Source organism: Eleutherodactylus coqui, chromosome 12 (assembly GCF_035609145.1).
Source record: "Eleutherodactylus coqui strain aEleCoq1 chromosome 12, aEleCoq1.hap1, whole genome shotgun sequence".
NCBI classification, from domain to species: domain Eukaryota; kingdom Metazoa; phylum Chordata; class Amphibia; order Anura; family Eleutherodactylidae; genus Eleutherodactylus; species Eleutherodactylus coqui.
In genome coordinates, this window is record NC_089848.1 from 23,603,557 (window position 1) to 23,625,852 (window position 22,296).

Here is a 22,296-nt window from a genome sequence, read left to right on the forward strand (position 1 = left end):
GTCGTGCCTGTTGCCTGAGAGGGGGGTTGGATCTCAGTGGCAGGTTGGTGCCCAGGGGGAGAGGCAGTGGTGCAAACCGGAGGCGGTGAACGGCCTTTGTCCCACCTTGTGGGGTGCTTGGCCATCATATGCCTGCGCATGCTGGTGGTGGTGAGGCTGGTGGTGGTGGCTCCCCGGCTGATCTTGGCGCGACAAACCTTGCACACCGCAGTTCGTCGGTCGTCTGCACTCTCAGTGAAAAACTGCCAGACCTTTGAGCACCTCAGCCTCTGCAGGGTGGCATGGCACGTGGGGGCGCTTTGGGAAACAGTTGGTGGATTATTCGGTCTGGCCCTGCCTCTACCCCTGGCCACCGCACTGCCTCTTGCAACCTGCCCTGCTACTGCACTTGCCTCCCCCTCTGAAGACCTGTCCTCAGTAGGCTTAGCAAACCAGGTGGGGTCAGTCACCTCATCGTCCTGCTGCTCTTCCTCCGAATCCTCTGTGCGCTCCTCCCTCGGACTTACTGAAATTACTACTACCTCACTGATAGACAACTGTGTCTCATCATCATCGTCCTCCTCACCCACTGAAAGGTCTTGAGACAGTTGCCGGAAGTCCCCAGCCTCATCCCCCGGACCCCGGGAACTTTCCAAAGGTTGGGCATCGGTCACGACAAACTCCTCCAGTGGGAGAGGAACCATTGCTGCCCAATCTGGTCAGGGGCCCGAGAACAGTTCCTGGGAGTCTGCCTGCTCCTCAGAATGTGTCATTTTCATGGAGTGAGGAGGCTGGGAGGAAGGAGGAGCAGCAACCAGAGGATTCAGAGTTGCAGCTGTGGACGGCGTAGAAGACTGGGTGGTCGATAGATTGCTGGATGCACTTTCTGCCATCCACGACAGGACCTGCTCACACTGCTCAGTTTCTAATAAAGGTCTACCGCATGGACCCATTAATTGTGAGATGAATCTGGGGACCCCAGAAACTTGCCTCTCTCCTAATCCCGCAGCAGTCAGCTGCGATACACCTGGACCAGGAGCTCGGCCTGTGCCCACACCCTGACTTGGACCTCCGTGTCCTCGTCCTCTAGGCCTACCCCTACCCCTCAGCATGGTGTATTACGAGTAGAGCAGAAACTGAACGCTGTAATTAAATGTGCCGCTTATTGGCCTGTGGTTGGAGGCTGACTTCACTTACGGAACGCACAGCAGAGCCAGGAAACAATTATGCGCAAGCCTGTAGTCAGACCTAGGTGCGTATGACTGAGCTACTGGAATTCACAGGGCAGAACCAGTCAAGTGGCCAAAGGCCAGTGGTAGGCCTTAAGTATTTTGCTTCAATTTTTTTAAATGGTGAGGTGAAAAACCAGACAGACACCGTATGCAGCGTATATATGTATACTCTTTCCCTCTGGCGGGATGACGGCAATCATGTAACGGACACAGCAGAGCCAGGAAACAATTATGCGCAAGCCTGCTGTAACGCTTAGCTGGGTAGTAATGAGCGACTACTACCCCCAGCAGACACGCAGTAAACTGAAGACGGTCACAGGCAGCCCAATTATAGTATTTTTTCCCAATTTTTGGGAAAAAGCCCACTGCCTATATAGCCTGTATATGGATTTCCCTGTTGGAGGATGACTGTGGTTATTGAAAGCACAGTGCAGCCAGAAAAAAATATGCGCAAGGCTGGGTATTAATTAGCGACTACTACCCCCAGCAGACACGCAGTAAACTGAAGACGGTCACAGGCAGCCCAAATATAGTATTTTTTCCCAATTTTTGGGAAAAAGCCCACTGCCTATATAGCCAGTATATCTCTTTCCCTGTACCACTGTCCCTGCCTCACCAGTATTGCCCCTATACTCAGTAAAATGACTGCAGACTGAGGACCCTATGGTCTGCACGCCCAGTTTGTATACTCGGGTGGCACCTGATCTCCCCAGCCACTCACTGCAGGGGGGTGGGATAGGGCTGGACCTTCACAGGAGGAAGTTGTAATGTCTTCCCTGTGTTACTATTGGCCAGAAAACAGCGCAAAATTTTCTGGGAAGAAAATGGAAGTGACTCAAACACCGCGTGGTGCTCGTCTCTAGTAACGAGCATCTCGAGTACCCTAATACTCGAACGAGTATCAAGCTCGGACGAGTACGCTCGCTCATCTCTACTTCTTACAGAATAAAGTAAAGCAAAATTCAAAGTTCTATTTTAGATAAACCCCTAATAAAATAAAATAATAATAAACCCTGTCCTCCGTTTCTGATGTTACTCCACAAAGCTATTTTCTAAGATGGTCACCACATGCCTTCTGACATGCAGCTTGAAACTACATTTACCACAATTCCCCACTCTGTACTTCCTTTCTGTGTGCGTCCCCACTAAGCGCTCTCCTGCTATTGGTCAGCAATCCGGTCTTGAGAGCCAAATAGAGAAAAAAAAGCCACCCATAAAAAAAGCCACTCCTACTGAGCAAGCCTGATCTGTATTGCTGGAATGCCTATAGGACGTATCCATGGCAACCTGGCAATAAACACTTCTGAAGTGCCAAGAGACGGTAATACTTTATGGAGCTAGAGACACGAAATCCAAAGCAGAACCACATTGTAAACTTTAATAACATTTGATAAGCATTCATCTGACAGCAACTTTGTGTAACCGGAAGACCCCTTTAATCACACGGTCAGCAGTATAATATCTGAAGAACATACAAATGCGTTGTGGCCATGTTCAGAAAAGTACATTTTATAAAGGAATATTACAATAGAGGTAATAGATTATTAGTAAGAGGCTATAAGCCCTGCATGATGGTGTGTAAGGATAGATATCAACTTCTCCGTAATGAGAGATAGCGGCATCCGTAAGTGAGGGATTAAACAGTTATGACTGCTCCCTTGTATGCCTTTCAAGTGTATCTGCATCATGGAAATAGTTGAGTGCCCCACCATACCCTCTTGTAGGCTGGAGGCTGCTTCAAGCCTGCGGCCTATGAAGTGCCAGGAACTTGATGTAGACCAGAGCAATCCAGTTAACAATATCACACCCACCTGTGCTGTGGGGCACCCAGGGCAGCAAGGCACAGTATTGGGAGAAAGCAGTAGGGTGGTAGTGTTTAAGAGGTGGAAGATTGGGAGGCTTGTGTTGAGCATGGGAAGAGATGGGGAGGATGTTGCAAAAATAAAGAGTCAAAGTATTCTGGGCAGAAAACTCTGCAAGAAATAAATCATGGTTAGGTGAAGTCATCATGGCTATCTGCATCACATGAAGAAGAAAAGGGAAAGTTAAGTACTCCATTCACAGGCATCACATGTGAGTCATTGGATATAACTGCACTGTATTCACATAAGTGGTCCGCAGACCATTGCCAGTGTACAACTGGCATCCACTACTACATGGTCACTGGATGGTGGTAATAGTGATCTTTATATAGTGATTTGTATTCACTAAAAGCATGGTGGCTTATTCAGTCACTATGGGCAGGGCCTGAGTGGCAAATCTTTGACTGGGGGGGGGGAGGGGGCAAACGCTCAGCACTTGCCCATGAGTACCATCTCATCCTTAACCTGTTTACCTCCACCTTCAGTAATCTAAATACAACACCAAAACTAACCTCACTATATACATGCAGCCCTAGAACCAAGCTCATAACATAAAAGTGGCACGAGAACCAGGTTCATGAATACAGCACCAGTACACAAGTGCATAAATATAGCACCAGAACCAAACTCATGACAGAAATATGGTACCAGAACCAAGCTCATAACATAAATACAGCACCTAAACCAAGTTCACAACATACTTTAACAGCATGCCACCGCTGCTCTTCCCACTCACCTGCTCTTGCGGCCACCCTCTTCAGCACGCTTCTAGTCCTCTGTCCATAGCACTTGTGTTTCCTCCTGCTCCCTTTCTTATAGTGCTGGTGTGTGTTCCCTAATCTGGTCCCCCTCCAATCACCAGGCACCCCCTGCTATATTAGCTATACTCCCCTCGTTAGTTGTATACTCTTATTTTAACCCTTTGCCCATGTCCTTGACAATTCTGACAATTCTTTGCTCCCCGACCTCGGCTCTGCATTCTGGACTTCTTTTTTTCTTGCTGCCGTGACCTTCTGCTTGGACATCATAATCTGTGAAGCCAGTCCTGACTAAAGCCTGTTCTTTGAACAAACCTATTCTAACTATAAAGTACCCTTGCAAATCCCAGTACAGCATCAGCAGCCACACAACCTGGACTATTTGTGCGAGTAATGGCTTGGGGACCTCGCAACAAAGACTGTATCCTGCTTTTGGGGGTCAAGGTTGAAGACTGGTGTTGCTTCCCCAAATAATGCAAAGTCAAACTTGGTGCTTGACAGAATTCAGGGGGCCACCATCTTCACCAAACTTGACCTCCATGGTACCTACAACCTTATCAGAATATGTGCAGGAGATAAGTGGAAAACTCCATTCAATACTAGAGTGTCAGGGAACTGGGGTTCGGGTACTGGAAGTCCCTAAAAGCTACCCGCAACCTCTGTCCCTACCTACTTGCATCCCTGGGTTAGGCCCCAGGGTGACAACTGTGCAACAGTCCCTATACTCACTAGGGGAGCGGGGGAAAGGGGTCAGACTTACAAACAAATACAGAGACAAACAGACACAGAGGCAAGTCAGGAAGTCTGTCTCAGCAACAGGAGAATAGGCGGTACCAGGGATCAGGCTGCGGCCAGGGAAGGTCAACAAGACCAGGGCTCCCCCGTGCCGCACCCAATCAGCTCGGGTGATAGGACCGGTGGTGAGGGCACGGAGACCCTGAGAGCCGCCAGTCCTGACAATACCCCCCTTCTATGGGGGGACACCGGACCTGGAGGGGGCTTGAGAGGGAAGACCCTGTGGAATAATTCGACCAGACGTGGGGCATGAAGATCCCTGGCAGGGACCCACGTCCGTTCCTCAGGCCTGAACCCTCTCCAGTGGGCCAGATACTGTATCAAGCCCCGAACCCGCCTAGAGTCAACAATTCTCTCCACCTCAAATTCTAATTCTCCTTGCACCAGCGTAGGAGAGTGTGAGTCACAGGTGGGCAAAACTGGAGTCACATATCTTTTTAACAAGTCTTTATGGAAGACGCTGTGGATCTTCCAAGATGCAGGAAGGGATACTTTATATGCCACTGGGTTAACCACCTGAGAGATCGTGAATGGACCAACAAAACGTGGAGCGAGTTTTAAGGACGGAACCTTAAGTTTCAAATTCTTGGAAGATAGTAACACCTGCTCCCCAACCACAAACGGTGCAGAAATAGGCAGTAGAATAAGAGACGCACTAAGTAGTTTCTCCTGGGAACCCTGAAGGTTCTTACGAACCTGGGCCCAAACTCTGCACAGTTCATCAGTCGAGGTATCAGCAGACGGAGTGTCAGAAATGGAAGGAGTAGAGAATGTAAACCGGGGATGGAAACCATAATTACCGAAAAACGGTGAGACTTGTGAAGACGAGTTAACATGGTTATTGATTGCAAATTCGGCGAGAGGTAAGTAGTTAGTCCACTGAAACTGATTATCAGAAACAAAAAGTCGCAGGTACAGGATCAATTCTTGATTCATGCGTTCAGTTTGTCCATTGGACTCAGGATGGAATGCCGACGAAAAGGACAAATTAATATTTAGGTTTTTGCAGAAAGCTTGGCAGAAGCGAGCAACAAACTGTACCCCTCTATCCGAGGCAATATCCTCCGGAATCCCATGCAGTCCAACCACCTCCTTCATAAATATTTCAGATATCAATTTGGCGTTAGGTAGTTTGCCTAGCAGAACGAAATGTGCCATCTTGGTGAAACGATAGACTATGACCCAAACATAGGCGTATCGTGAGGGGGAGCAGGGGTCGCCGTTGTGACCCGGCCCTTGCTCTGTGGGGGACCCAGAAGCCCCGCTATATTCAAAATGCAAACTTGTGCATTTTGTAGAAGGCGGAGCAGGGCGACCGGCATTACACTGGCAGTGATTGGTGCGGCCAGGGTGTGTGGCTGCTGGAGGGGAGGGGAGGCTGACATACCTACGCAGCTGTGGCTCCTCTCGGGGGTTCTTCTCAGCGTGTCGGCAGCCACCAGCGAGGTGTCCTGGGAACCAAGAGGCTGCTATCTGCTTCCAGAAACCTTCTTTGCTGTGGTAAACTCCTGATTGGCTCCTCCCACATGCTAGTCACATGACTGGCCACATGAGTGTGACCTCATCCGAGGTCCTTGCTGCCGGCTCCCGGGAGGAGGATCCCTCTGTCTGCTGGGAGTCCCACAAACTAGTGGACTTACAGAGGTAAGGAGATTTACATGAAGTTCATGCAATAACCCTCCATCTATAACCTCACTGACCAGCAGTGAATGCCTGCTGTTAACTCCTTCATGACTGACCTGGTTTAACCCCTTCCCGCCGCATGATGTAAGGGGAGCGGGGTACTTCCCACAAAAAGACGTACCCTTACACCATGGGGATAGTTTGAGATCATAGCAGATCTCGCGCTATCCCACAGCAAGAGCCAGCTGTCACTAGTCGGAGATGCGCCCCCCCCCCCCCCAGCGCGCGCTGTTAAGCCCTTCATTGCCAAGATCTAAGTAGATTGTGGCAGGGAAAGGGTTCACAGAGGGAGCGCGCTCCCTCTGTGACTTCAGCCGGGCTCTCATGATAACATCGCGAGAACCCGGCTGGTTGCTATGGCAACAGGATGCCAGATACCGGCGTCCTGTATTGCCATAGCCTGTGATCGCTCTAATAAGCGATAAGGTATGGCAGGAGAGAAGTCCTGCCATGCCTTATCGTAGCGATCTGCAGTGCTGCTGTGTAAGTCCCTCAAAGTGACACAGATGGTGTAAAAAAAAATAGAAAAATAAAAGTACAAACAATAAAAATGTTAAAAAAGCCTTTTTTTAATGCTTTCTCTCATATTGGCATAAAAAAGTAAAAAAATTAAATATCCCATATATTTCGTAACGACATGTACAATAAATTGAATGCGCTTATTATCCTGCGCGGCTAAAAGCGTTAAAAAAAAATGCTAAAAAAACTGAGGCAAAATGCTAATTTTTAACATTTTGCCTCCCAAAAAATGCAATAAAAGTGATTTTAAAAAAACGTGTGTGCCCCAAAATGGTACCAATAAAAACTACAGCTCGTCTCTAAAAAGTTTTACAATATGGTCTATGTACCCAAAAATGGTACCAATAAAAACTACAGTTCGCCATGCAAAAAACAAGCCCTTATACGGCCGCGCCGACGGAAAAATACAAAAGTTATGGCTTTTGAAAAATGGAGATGAAAAAATACCAAAAAGCATTTGGCCCCTAACGCCAAAATAGGCCATGTCCTTAAGGGGTTAAGCAGTAATGAGCAACCAATTCTTAAGTCTTTATTTTTGTGCATTATTAGGCTGGGTTCACACGGGGCGTATTCCCGTCGGAAATCTCGCGGTTTGGCCGCAGCAAAAACCGCGAGATTTCCGCCGGGAGAACCGCCGCGGTTTAAGCAGCGGTGGCTTTGAAGCAGCCCGGCCTCCCATAGAGGAGAGCGCGGCCGCGACTAAAATAAACAAAAAAGAAAAGTAAATAGACATGCTGCATCTTCTAAAACCGCGGCTGCGGCGGCTGCAGCCGCGGTTTCAGCCGGACTTACCGCAGCGGATTGGCCGTCCCGTGTGGACGAGATTTCTGAGAAATCTCGTCCACATGGCTGGCTAATCCCGAGATTAGCGGCCGCGGCAAATCCGCCCTGTGTGAACCCAGCCTTAGAGTCAGAACTTTTTTTTTTCTCGTTGACATGTTTGTTTTGAGGACTTGTTTTTGCGTGGCAAGTTGTTTATTTAACCCCTTCCCTCTCCATGACATAAGGGTACGTCATGGGAGCAGGGTACTACACGCAACTGGACGTACCCTTACGTCATAGGGATAGTGCAAGATCATAGCAGATCTCGCACTATTCCGCAGCGGGAGTCAGCTGCAACAGCGGGGATGCATTGGAGATGCGCCCCCCCTCACGCTGTTGACCCCTTCCCTGCCGTGATCTAAGTAGATCGCAGCAGGGAAAGAGTTCACAGAGGGAGCGCGCTCCCTCTGTGACTTCAGCTGGCTCTCGCAGAGAGCCCAGCTGGTTGCTATAGCAACAGGACGCTGGTATTGCCATTGCCTAAAGATCGCTGTAATAAGAGATAAGGCATGGCAGGAGATAAGTCCTGCCATGCCTTATCATAGCGATCTGCCGTGCTGCAATGTAAGTCCCTCAGAGGGACACAGATGGTGTAAAAAAAAGAATATATAATGTACAAAAAATAAAAATGTAAAAAAAAATGTTAAACCCCTTTTTTATGCTTTTTCTCATATTAGCATAAAACAAATCCCACATATTTGGAATCATCGTGTCCATAAAGACACGTACAAAAAATCAAACACGCTTTTTATCCTGCACGGCAAAAAGCGTTAAAAAAACACAAAAAAACTGAGGCAAAATGCAAATTTTTAGCATTTTGCCTCCCAAAAAACGCAATAAAAGTGATTTTAAAAAGTATGTACCCCAAAATGGTAGCAATAAAAACTTTTTTTCTTTACCTCAATTTTGAGCAGCATTTTTGAACGCATGGTAAAGCAGTTTTAATGCACCCCATTATTGTGATGGGTGGGGGGTGCATTAGAAAACGCAAAAACAGGACAGATAGCTCTCGAAAATCACTACTTCTGTGGTCACGTCTGAGTAATCGCATTCAAATGAATGGGAGCACTGTACTGCGATAAAAAGCGGTGTGTGTGAGAGTGGCCTAAGGGGCAACAAACAGATTTTCATGTAGTGCTGGAAACATGTTAATGGGGCTAATTCATGTGTGGAAATTCGTTTTGCAGCTGTATGCAGCACGGTTTAGGTATGGGTACGCGGTGAGAAAGGGAAGGACGGGCCCAAGCTGAACCTTTGCACCCGGGCCCCGCAGCCTTTAGGTACGCCCCTGGACCCAAATGACCGTGTTCTCAAGCGAGGGAGGCAAATCAGTTATAAAGTCCATGGACAGATGGGACCATGGCCTTGATGGAATGGGCAAGGGAAGAAGAGGACCCTCAGGACATCTCCTGAGACTCTTTCCCCTGGCGCAAACCGGACATACCGTCACAAAAGACCGGACATCTCTGGCCATATGAGGCCACCAATCAATTCTGGACAGTAGTTCCTCAGTACCCCTGATACCGGGGTGCCCAGCTAGGACAGAAGCATGCGTCTCCTCTAACACTTTCAACCTCAAGGACAAAGGGACAAACAGTTTGCCTTCCGTAAGGGCTTCAGGGGCAGATTGTTGAGCACTTGAGAAGTCCCTAAAAGCTACCCGCAACCCCTGTCCTTACCTATTTGCCCCCCTGGGCTAGGCCCCAGGGCGACAACTGGGCGACGGTCCCTACACTCACTAGGGAAGTGGGGCAAGGGGTCAGACTTACAAACAAATAGCGAGACAAACAGACACAGAGGCAACGGGTGTAGCCTGGAGACAAACATACATCGTCAGGGATCAGAAGAAACTGAGAAGTTTAAATGCTGTCAGAACTCCCGTCTCAGCATCTGATTGGGGTGGGGAGTCTGACAGCAGCAGGCCCAAATTAGACGCTGAGAGAACAGCCCCCAGCGCCTGCAGAGACAGAGCAGAGCAAAAGCGCCTGGGAGTCATGGCAACAGGGACGCGCGCAGCCGGAGCCGGCGTCCAGGACTGCGGCGGCCCGGGGAGGTCACCAAGACTGCAGCTCCCCTGCACTGCACCCGATCAACTCGGGTGATAGGACTGGTGGTGCGGGCATGGAGACCCTGAGAGCCGCCAGTTCTGACATAGAGATGGACATCACCAGTACCTTGTTATGCCTTTCAGTCTGTCTTATGACCCTGGTGTCTTTCAACAGTTAATGAACAATGTGCTCTGAGACCTTCTGTGTTCCACAGTCATCGATGGTGATAGGGGTCAATCAATATTAATCAATAACCTAACATAAGAAAGATAAGGAAACAGTGTAATGAATGTGACATTAGTTATTTGGTTATATAATGTTATGTATTATATGTAAAACATTCCGGAAGTTGCTAGTAGAATTTGGATATAGAATCATATGTAAAAAGGTATATTCAAGCGTTTATTTGAATATTGATTTTAAAATACTAAATGTATGATTAATTAGATTTTATTCAGCTATCTTACTGAATACCAACTTACCAACTTTGTGCTGACTCCCAGTAGGTGGCTGGACCAGTTTTGTCTATGTGAAAAGTAGAAACAATGTCCCCTCTTTTGATGTGCAAATTGCTGATGAACTTTGAAGATTACACTTCTAGTCAAACGAGAAATGTAATTAACAAAAGTAGACAGCCAAGAGTATCACACTGTAACTGTTTCTATGTCTACTTCAAACAGTTTTGTTGATACCTTTTGTTTAAAAAAGCTTGTTGATTTACAGTTGCCAAAAGTACTTTGTAACCAGGCATCAGGTAACATTTGGCTTGTTGATTTACAGTTGCCAAAAGTACTTTGTAACCAAGCATCAGGTAACATTTGGAAACGCCTTCTTTACAACTTGCATATAAACTAGCAATGTACAACAATAAACAGAATTCATTCTGATCACTAGACGGTCTGTGTAGTGGTTATTATGGTTCTCTATGAGTACTCTATATAATATTTCCTCTTAATTTGGATACAGGCAACATTCGCATTTGGGTCTGCGTTCCAGACCCCCCACAGTTTATTTGGCGCCCAACGTGGGGCAGAAGCTAACTCCTTACCTGCAGCCGATACCTGACTACACTACCTGCCGACCAGCCGGACGAGAGGCCACGGGACCCCAGATCTACAAAACACCGGTATACGGTAAGCTCTTGACTTGCCACTCAAGCTCTGGGCTCTCCTGACTTCAAGTCTCGTGTCGACAGGGGGTGAGTTGTTGTATGTTATATAGGACGCTTCTGCCTGTTATTTACGGTGTTCTTAGTAACCGTGCTAGACGGAAGAACCCTTGTGTGTATATTGCCATGTTGCCTGTAGTAATTGTTGAAATCTGTACGTTGATAGTCTGTGTCGTGTTAGCCATAATTCGCTTTTACTGAGTCTGTTATAATATCACCAGAAGTTCCCTTAGAAGAGAGGTCTGGTCTCCCCTAACCCCCCCCCCCCCCTTAAGGAGTCCGTAAAACTATTCCAGGACCAGGGGTCCTTAGTGTACTGTGTGAAATAGAAGCCTGTGTGAAATAAAAGCCTGTGTGAAATAAAAGCCTGTGTGAAATAAAAGCCTGTGTGAAATAAAAGCCTGTGTGAAATAAAAGCCTGTGTGAAATAAAAGCCTGTGTGACAAATAGAAACCTGTGTGACAAATAGAAACCTGTGTGACAAATAGAAACCTGTGTGACAAATAGAAGCCTGTGTGACAAATAGAAGCCTGTGTGACAAATAGAAGCCTGTGTGACAAATAAGGTTCTGTGTGCCATAAGCTGTGTGAGAAAGGGAAGGGGGAGACGATTGCAGACAAGTGTATAAAATAGGACTTAGAAAAGCAGGAACCTTTAACTATGAGTTCTGGTAACAGTACGGGAAAAAGCATATGAAAGATATCAGAGACGCCGGTTTAGATAAAGGAACAGACAATATGGGAAACGTACAGGGCAAGCAGTATGCCTATATGGAAATCAGCCAGAGAAATAGTAAAAGACAAAGAAGGCACGTTAGCTGTGGGAAGAAGAATGTAGTAAGGTGTTTAGAATTTTGGGAGTCTTAGACCAGCAAGTTTGGGGAAAAGATTCAGAGATAGTCAAAAGGTTGTATAAAAATATGTTAGACAGATGGATTAAGGCAAGTATAGATACGGCAGTAAGGGGTTATCAGAGAAAGGGAATCCTCTTATAGTTTGTGTCCCTCTGGGACATAAAGTAAGTTCATGCAAAATCTGTGGACAATTATGTGACAAATAACCACTATTGTTTGTCTTGTAAGAGTTGTTGTTATGTAAACTAATCTTTGTTGTACGTCTTAGTGTTCTTGTAATGTCTAATTTCTAAGTGTAAGAAAGTTATACCCCACTCACATCTGTGGGGGTTCAAAAGAACAATGAAGTATATATATACTGGGTGGTTTTTTTTTTTTTGTTTTTTTTTCCTGAGTGTAAAGTTGATGTAAGCAATTTTAGCTGAAGGTTATAGTAAAGAAAAAAGCAAGTCAATGAGTTAAGGAAAGGTAGAAGGTTTAACAATGAACGGTGATAATAGTTGCTATCTGGAGTGGTGAATATAAGTATGTGGGTAGAAATGGGCATAAGTTGTATTGTGTTTGTCATTGGGTAGCCTATTCTGAGCGAATCGTGTAAAAACCGCGGTACTAAGAGTTTTTCTTATCTATACATAATTCGCTCATTATTGGAAGTCTGGTGTACAGTAAATACAATCCCAATTTCTACTTCACATATTATCAGTCCGTATAGGAATGAAAAAAAAAAAAAAAAAAACAACCCTTAGTGAGTGTGAATTTGCAGTTTTGTAAGGTGGGGGCAAGTGTATTACATTCTGGGTTAATCTTAAATAGTCAGCCCAGGTTATTTACACACAATAGAAGATGGTCACAGGCAGTGGAACCTGTTATACAGCTTTGCTATCTGTCTGGAGAAGTTTCTCTGTTGACTAGAGGGCCTACTTGTCTTTGCAAAGAAATGTGAATTGAGAATTGGTTATATTTGGCTGCACAAGAAAAAGCCCCTATGTTGTATTATATTAAATATATATATACTTTGTTCAATATGGGAAGTTCGATGTACAGTAAATACAATCCCAGTTTCTACTTCACATGAGATACTTGTGTTATATGGTGTATACTGTCCGGTGGCTAGAAACTAAATGAGGAAAAAAAGACCAAATGCTGAGCCAGACCACAGGGGGTGGAGCTAGGTGATGTAAGGAGATGGGAGGGAAGAACAATAGGAAGAGGTGTTCCTCCACCCTCAACACAGACCAGCCTAGCTGAGAAGTATACGTCTTGTAATTACTAATAATTAATGCTGTTTAAAGTCTGAATGTTTTAGTTGCTTATTAATATCTTAGCTATTGTTTCATAGAGATAAAATTCAGTGTCATAGAAAGGAAGACAGACGCTGATGAAATAAGAAACTTGTAATGAATTATGTGAATTATACGGTCTTAAAAATAGAGAACATAGGGATTTTAAGATATATATTTTTTTTTTTTTTTTGCTTTTTGTGTAAATGTCAGTTCTGTGATTGGTTGGACGTCTATATCACTGCTAAATGCTGTTAGTACTGCATTGTCTCTGAGAGAATGTTCTGTAGGAGAGACATGCAGATGACCAGCATCGAAGGGGTGGAGCTAGATAATGTAAAAGTAGGTAATGTTTCATCCTTCTTTTGTCTACAAAGGAGGGGGTGAGGAGCTTGGGCAGTTAGGAAGTTTTTTTTTTCCCCTTCTCAAATTTGATGAGACATTGCAGGCAGGATCAGATTAATAATGAATTTGCTTAAAGAATATCATATTTCAATATGAATACATGTTTGTGGATTATTCTGCCTTGTTGTAATTCATGTCTGTTATTTGTACTAATATCTTACAAGCCTTATCTGCATCCATCAAATTTTCACCGGATGGATCGGTACGGGTTGAGAGCTCAAGTGACAGTTCAGAGGAGGTTTGTAAACTAACTGCTCTCTTGGTAGATCCGGCTCATATATTTGTCTTGATAGCTACTGCAGAAACTCAGCTTTCCGCAGGTCCTGACAAATAGTAAGCCACCTCCAAGACAAACTCCAATTCCTGAGTCATTGCTTAGCACAAGGAACTGGACATCTGACATAGGTGATCCAGGTATTGCAGGTCAGCAATTTCTAAATTTTTAATTTTTAATTTTTTTGCTACAAGGTTCTGATCTATTTTAATAGAATACCAGCTTGATTATCTAGCAGTAATTGGTGCAAGGGGTTTCAGGAGTGCCGATTCAGCTGGCAGAAACTGAACCACTAGAGGTAATGTTTAAAGGGTCACGATGCCTCATGCGCTTCCTTGTGCTGGAAAGTCCTGAAAGCATATTGGGAACCGAAATGATGGGATCCTTGGGATCTTGTATTGAACTTCACTCGTCCGGTGAGGCTCGTATACACCCCAGGTCTGAAAGTCACCCGACCTTCGGTCGGATGGCAGCAGACCTAGCGACACCTCTCCCTGTCTTCACTCTTACGCACGCAGAGAAACAAGTTCTTAGTGTCGTTGCTTTGAGCCTTTGGGCTACCAGTCAGACGGACCTCGACAGACTGTCTGTATTTGTTTGTATTTAATTTCAGAGGAAAGCAGTACTGTTGGATAGTGCTGCCACAAGGGGCACAGTATAGCCCAATACCAGTTCACCAGATTCATGAAACTGGTATTAGACGCCTGGCCAATTCGCGAGGGCACCGCCCTCTTGTAATATGTTGATGATTTGTTTTTAATTTACTTTTATGTACTGCTGACACAAATAGTTACCTCAATGCATCACTAAGCCTTTCCTCCATCAGAGTAGAATGGCTGCAAAGCCAGCAAAGAGAAACTTCTTAGATCACACCATGGTGATCTACACCCCACATGACATACATGGTATCCTGACACAGGTAAGCCGTAGACATCTGTCTCTTGCTAGACGGATCAAAATGGAACTTGCATTTACACTCTTCATCCAATGTCTCATTTCAATGTTGCACCACTTTGAATCCGGCCACCTTATTGCCATTAGGTGACACTGATTCAAATGGGGGAGTAAGTACAGAGGACCAGCTCTTTGCAAATTCTCTGACTGATGATGAAGAGGAGGCCTTTGACGCAGAACACCAGCATGATTGAGACAGCTGGGTTCGCACATGTCACTGACAAACCCCTCCTAAACCCCCACCTTGAAATGTTTGTGGATGGATCTAGATACCTGAATGATGAAGGAAGGTTTGTAACAGGTTTTGAAGTAGTCACACTGAATGAGATACTTGTACAAAAACCACTGCCGCCATACATGTCAGCGCAGGAACTGAGGCCTGTACGATTGAAAAAGGTACCACTGCTAATATCTACACTGATTCCAGGCTCGTCTTTGGTACTGCACACGATTATGGACCCATTTGGCGGTCCAGGAGCTTTCTCACGGCACAAGGCAAGCCCATTAAGCTATCATGTTGCCAGGACAGGTGGCCATAATAAAGGTTAAAGCACACACGCAGGGGCAGTCACCAGAGAACAAGGGGATAGGGCAGCCAAGGCTGCAGCTCTCCTAGGACAGGACGCAAGACCCCTTGTGCTGTAAGTTGGATCTTGGTCCCACCACTCTTGTTGATTTGGGATTTGGCGTCCTACGGGACGTAGATGATGTACCAGCGGCTGCCTACACCCACCTCGCCGTCCTAGCTCACGGGAAAGTGCATGCCTCTCGGAATGCCATGGTTTCTGTTGTGGACAAGGTATAGTATGCTCCAGGGTTGGACAGGTTGGCGAAGGCATATGTGAAGGCATGTGAAGTGACCACTGTATCCTATTCAGAGATTACAAATCGATTACATCCAGCTTCCCAAATCAGGCAGGTATGAGTACGTCCTTGTGTGCGTGGACCTGTTCAAAGCCACCGCACAATGTACAGTGGCTAAACTTGTGTCAGAACTTGTATGTAGATTTGGGGTACTAGAGACAATTGAGAGTGACAGAGGTACACAATTTACAGGTTAAGTGATGCGAGAGGTGATGTCAGCCTGGGAGTGGAACAAGCGTTTTACACTCCATACCACCCGCAGAGTTTAACAAAGTTGAAAGAACTAAAATTATATGCTTAAGTTAAAAGAAGTGTTGTTTGGCTCTATGCCAAGATTAGGCCTGTACCATCCACAGGCCCTACAGCAGGGGTGTGATAAGGTTATTGAATATGTACAAGAACTATGTCGTAAACTGAAAATAACACCCGATCTAGTGTTTTCCCCAATTCCAGACCCTGACAACCTAGAGGGGACTCATTTCTTGCCACCTGGAGATTGGGTGGTCGCAAAAAGACACGTAGTAAAGGCCTTGGACCCAAGGTTTGACGACCATACCAAGTTCTGTTGTCAACGCCTACTTCTGTAAAAGTGGATACATGCCTCCCACTGCAAGAAAGTTCCCGAGCCAGAGGAAAAGTGATGGGTGGGATCCCGGCGTTGTTTGGGTGGGGGAGGTAATGGACATTTTGATTTTGACTTCTGCATTTGTCTTATTGGACTGTCTTCTTATTGGGAAACACCACTACGAACGATCCACATGGAGAAGCGAGGGACTGGATGGGCAAATATTTCCCACACATGTATGCCCAACCTCAGGAGTGGAGAGGACATTTTGCGGACTTTTCTATTATCTGTCCCCACTCCTGTAGAGACTCTTCGAGACATACGCTCAATAGTTCACAATGATAGTGATGTAGTAGATGACAATGTTGTTCAGGAAAACACCTTCCTTAATTTATTTGAATATTGTTCCCATTGCGATACCATTGAATATATACACTACCGTTCAAAAGTTTGGGGTCACCCAAACAATTTTGTGTTTTCCATGAAAAGTCACACTTATTCACCACCATGCGTTGTGAAATGAATAGAAAATAGAGTCAAGACATTGACAAGGTTAGAAATAATGATTTGTATTTGAAATAACATTGTTTTTACATCAAACTTTGCTTTCGTCAAAGAATCCTCCTTTTGCAGCAATTACAGCATTGCACACCTTTGACATTCTAGCTGTTAATTTGTTGAGGTAAGCTTGTGAAATTGCACCCCACGCTTCTAGAAGCATACCCACAAGTTGGATTGGTTGGATGGGCACTTCTGGCGTACCATACGGTCAAGCTGCTCCCACAACAGCTCAATGGGGTTCAGATCTGGTGACTGCGCTGGCCACTCCATTACCGATAGAATACCAGCTGCCTGCTTCTGCTGTAAATAGTTCTTGCACAATTTGGAGGTGTGTTTAGGGTCATTGTCCTGTTGTAGGATGAAATTGGTTCCAATCAAGCGCTGTCCACTGGGTATGGCATGGCGTTGCAAAATGGAGTGATAGCCTTCCTTATTCAGAATCCCTTTTACCCTGTACAAATCTCCCACCTTACCAGCACCAAAGCAACCCCAGACCATCACATTACCTCCACCATGCTTAACAGATGGCGTCAGGCATTCTTCCAGCATCTTTTCATTTGTTCTGCGTCTCACAAACGTTCTTCTTTGTGATCCAAACACCTCAAACTTGGATTCATCCGTCCACAACACTTTTTTCCAGTCTTCCTCTGTCCAATGTCTGTGTTCTTTTGCCCATCTTAATCTTTTTCTTTTATTGGCCAGTCTCAGATATGGCTTTTTCTTTGCCACTCTGCCCTGAAGCGCAAAATCCCGCAGCCGCCTCTTCACTGTAGATGTTGACACTGGTGTTTTGCGGGTACTATTTAATTAAGATGCCAGTTGGGTACCTGTGAGGCGTCTGTTTCTCAAACTAGAGACTCTAATGTGCTTATCTTCTTGCTTAGTTGTGCAACGCGGCCTCCCACTTCTTTTTCTACTCTGGTTAGAGCCTGTTTGTGCTGTCCTCTGAAGGGAGTAGTACACACCGTTGTAGGAAATCTTCAATTTCTTAGCAATTTCTCGCATGGAATAGCCTTCATTTCTAAGAACAAGAATAGACTGTCGAGTTTCAGATGAAAGTTCTCTTTTTCTGGCCATTTTGAGCGTTTAATTGACCCCACAAATGTGATGCTCCAGAAACTCAATCCGCTCACAGGAAGGTCAGTTTTGTAGCTTCTGTAACGAGCTAGACTGTTTTCAGATGTGTGAACATGATTGCACAAGGGTTTTCTAATCATCAATTAGCCTTCTGAGCCAATGAGCAAACACATTGTACCATTAGAACACTGGAGTGATAGTTGCTGGAAATGGGCCTCTATTCACCTTTGTAGATTTTGCACAAAAACCAGGCATTTGCAGCTAGAATAGTCATTTACCACATTAGCAATGTATAGAGTGCATTTGTTTAAAGTTAGGACTAGTTTAAAGTTATCTTCATTGAAAAGTACAGTGCTTTTCCTTCAAAAATAAGGACATTTCAATGTGACCCCAAACTTTTGAACGGTAGTGTACATTGGACGAATATAACTCGGTTTTAGGTGAGAAATGTTGCGTTGGCTGAAGAATGTTGTAATTTTACTTGTGACTCTAATGAAATCAGGAAATGCCAACGAATTAAGGCAACAGAAGTAACAGCTACTCTGCAATCGTCCGACTAGTATAATCTTATGTGTATATATATATATATATATATATATATATATATATATTGCAATTAAGGTAATAATTTTATGAATAGCTAAATGTACTGAATGCCGATTTTCTACACCCCTTTAAGTGTCTAATATGACGATGACGATATTGATGTTGATAAATCTAAGATTACTGTATTGTAAACTTGATTGACTTGCAATATTTGATATTATGTCTTCATATCTTGATGGACATAGAGTGCACCATTCCTACCTGGGAACCCGGCACCTATGGGTGACAGAACCAGGAGATAATGGTGGCTCTGATGTCCAAATGGGGGAATGATAGGGGTCAATCAATATTAATCAATAACCTAACATAAGAAAGATAAGGAAACAGTGTAATGAATGTGACATTAGTTATTTGGTTATATAATGTTATGTATTATATGTAAAACATTCCGGAAGTTGCTAGTAGAATTTGGATATAGAATCATATGTAAAAAGGTATATTCAAGCGTTTATTTGAATATTGATTTTAAAATACTAAATGTATGATTAATTAGATTTTATTCAGCTATCTTACTGAATACCAACTTACCAACTTTGTGCTGACTCCCAGTAGGTGGCTGGACCAGTTTTGTCTATGTGAAAAGTAGAAACAATGTCCCCTCTTTTGATGTGCAAATTGCTGATGAACTTTGAAGATTACACTTCTAGTCAAACGAGAAATGTAATTAACAAAAGTAGACAGCCAAGAGTATCACACTGTAACTGTTTCTATGTCTACTTCAAACAGTTTTGTTGATACCTTTTGTTTAGAAAAGCTTGTTGATTTACAGTTGCCAAAAGTACTTTGTAACCAGGCATCAGGTAACATTTGGCTTGTTGATTTACAGTTGCCAAAAGTACTTTGTAACCAAGCATCAGGTAACATTTGGAAACGCCTTCTTTACAACTTGCATATAAACTAGCAATGTACAACAATAAACAGAATTCATTCTGATCACTAGACGGTCTGTGTAGTGGTTATTATGGTTCTCTATGAGTACTCTATATAATATTTCCTCTTAATTTGGATACAGGCAACATTCGCATTTGGGTCTGCGTTCCAGACCCCCCACAATGGCATAATTATTTTTCCACGTGATGTCCCCTCGCACCGCAAACATGTATAGACTGTCCTACAGTGTCTACACCAAAATCATCTGTATGCGAGCTTGAAAAATGCCCGTTTGAACAAACAGAAAGAGAAGAAGTCTTCCAGAATACTCTCCTGGGAATTAAGCGCGTTGTCCTCTTAGAACATTTGTCTTAGGATGCCTTCATTCAAATTTGCCCCCACCCCTGCTTCCTGGTTCCCTTCCAGATTTTGAGATAAATTAATCCTGCCACATATGAGCTCCGTCTGCCGTCCTCCTGGAGAATTCCGAATTCTTTCCATGTCTCTCACCTACAGCTTTTCAGCCTTTCATAGCTTCTCCAGCATTATTGATAGCCTGAATACAAATTTTCCCGCAATGTGCTCCACAGAAATAATTATATTCATTGGATACAACATTTCTATAATACAACTTTTTTAACACGGTAGGTTTAGATACAGCAGCTCAGCTCTAGTATACCTCTAAATAACAGAGTCACCAAATAATAGCCAAGTATCACTTAAACACCGAGTAGAGGGATTACAGTGTGATTACAGTACCCATAGTGACTCAGATGATGTCTTCTCTGATTGCAACTGTTTTCTTTCCCTTCTCTTTTCTATCTGGGCCCAGAAAACCATGGAGACTTTGTTCAGACATAATTCATCATACTCCCCATCCTGCTGCTACCCTCACCGCCCCTTTTAATGCCTCCCCACAGTAAATGTCCTTCTCTTGTGCTCAAAACAATACTAGTGCCCTCTTTTGTGCCCCATAAAGTAATAGTGTCGCTCCTAATAATAATTCTTCCATAGTGCCTACCACAAGAAATAATGCCTCTTTTGTGCTATATTAATAGTGTCCTACTTAGTGCCTCTACACAGTAATTATTTCTCTTTATGCCCTCATAAAGAAATAATACTCCCTGTGCCCCCAAAGTAATAGTGCCCCTCTGTTCACATACAAAGTAATAGTGCCCCCTCTATGTTCTTCATAGTAATAAAGCCAGCAGTTGCGGAAGGACATTTATAACTCACACTGCTGCTGGACAAACAGTGATTTTGTGCATAGCCTTACTTCTTTCCCCATCTCCTGTTCTCAGTGCAGTATCTAAAGAGAGCGGGAGACAGGGGAACAGTTGGACTGTTTCCATTAATCAGATGCTGTGGAAACAGTGTAGCTCACCGTGCTAGGCGGTTTCTGTAACTTCCATTAACTTCTCAGCTGGGCATAGCCTTTTAGGATTGGCCATTAATATTAGTTACGAGAAACCCCTTTAATAGCAAATTAATCTAAGATGTTCAGTTGTGCCTGAATTTAAAGCCTAGATGTCTTTGGCCAAGCACACTCATGCTTGTTAAATAGTAAAGATGCCGTCGCACATCAGACCGGTCACCTGTCAGCCTGCAGCGGAAGCTGCTAAATGATGTATTTTAATAGGGCAGAACTTTCCATGAGTATTCATGAACGACCACATGGGAGTCAGGAACATCACAGTGAGACATTATCAATACTACAGTAATATTATAAGGAACTGTCTGTCTGTCTGTTACCTTTTCACGACTAAACAGCTGAAGCCATTTTGATGACATTCAGCGGGGAGAGAGCTTACATCCTGAGGAAGGACATAGGCAAAATTTTTATCCCAAAAATTTATAGAGTTCTCTAGGGACCGCGACAAGGCAGATTTATTTGGTGATGCGCAGGCGCACCTCCGCCCCGCTGCAGGTACTGTGCCGTGTGGAGGGGTGGAGCACATCAGAAGCTAAGCCTACACAAAAATGTGATGGCAGACGTCGTTGCTACACATATGCAATTATTAAGTGCAGCGGAGAGGAAGGGGGTGCACATCATAAGCTATACCTAAACAGGTAGACACGTGAGGGCAGACATCATTGCCGCACATATGCAAATATTCCGCTAGCAGAGATACCCAGTGGTGCCCAGGATTAAACCTTGAACGAAACACACATTAACATGGATTGAGATGTTAAACAAAATTTGTTTTGCCCATAGCAGCCAATCACAGCACAGCTTAATTTTACCTCAGCAGTATAAGAAATACCACGCGGACAAAGTCGCGGGTAACACGCTCGTATTAAACAAGTAACACTTTCCTAGTACATAGGAACATGATTTCTGTAAAATCAGAGGAAGGAACATTTTAATGACAGACACTCTTTAAGCTCTTCACAATCAGGGATATTACAGCAATTTTTGTTGAATTTTTTTAGTGACACACGACTGTTTTTTTTTCTTTTTTAGTTTTATTATTGCAATCTGTACAAAAAGTTACAAAAATGCTTTTTTTTTTTAATCTCCAATTCATCATTCTTTACATTTACAAATTGGCACTAAAATATTAAAAGGGGTTCCCTAGTTTTTTTTTCAGTCAGTTTGATACTTAGCTTGGGGTTACAGGGTGGCTATGATTACAGTTTGTATTGGCATGGCTTGTGTGTGTGGTTTTTTTTTGTTGCTTTATTTGCATTTTGTTATATAATGTTTATTACATATTTTTGTAACCCAATATATTCTCCATGAAGTCATAAAATACTTGTTACGTCTGCTCGGCGCTCTAAAGTACCACACCTCCATGCGGACGCAGGATTGTGTAAACACTCACACAGCATTTGCACTCACAACTTACACCTCTCCTGGCAATAATGGAAGGACCTCTGTTTCTTACTTTCAGGGAAAGTGGGGAACTCCTGCCTAAAATCGGGGTAATCGTCCTGATAAGGACAGCCCAACTGTCCTCATCTGGGACCTAGCTATCCCTGCTCAGGAACCTGGATATATGCCCAAAACACACGTAGGACACACTGTTCACACACACTGAACACAGAACAGGACTGCACATAGAGCACATGTCTGGCCACCTGCACAGACATAACATATGTCACTGTTAACACCAACATA

General features: G+C 44.3%; 1 long non-coding RNA gene across 1 annotated transcript; it reads left to right on the forward strand.

Annotated features, from left to right (window-relative positions):
- The first annotated feature begins 18,023 nt into the window (after positions 1–18,023).
- LOC136586457 (uncharacterized) lies at positions 18,024–19,244 on the forward strand. Its single transcript, XR_010787297.1, has 2 exons — positions 18,024–19,105; positions 19,163–19,244. It is a non-coding gene; the product is annotated as an uncharacterized lncRNA (long non-coding RNA).
- Positions 19,245–22,296: the final 3,052 nt, after the last annotated feature.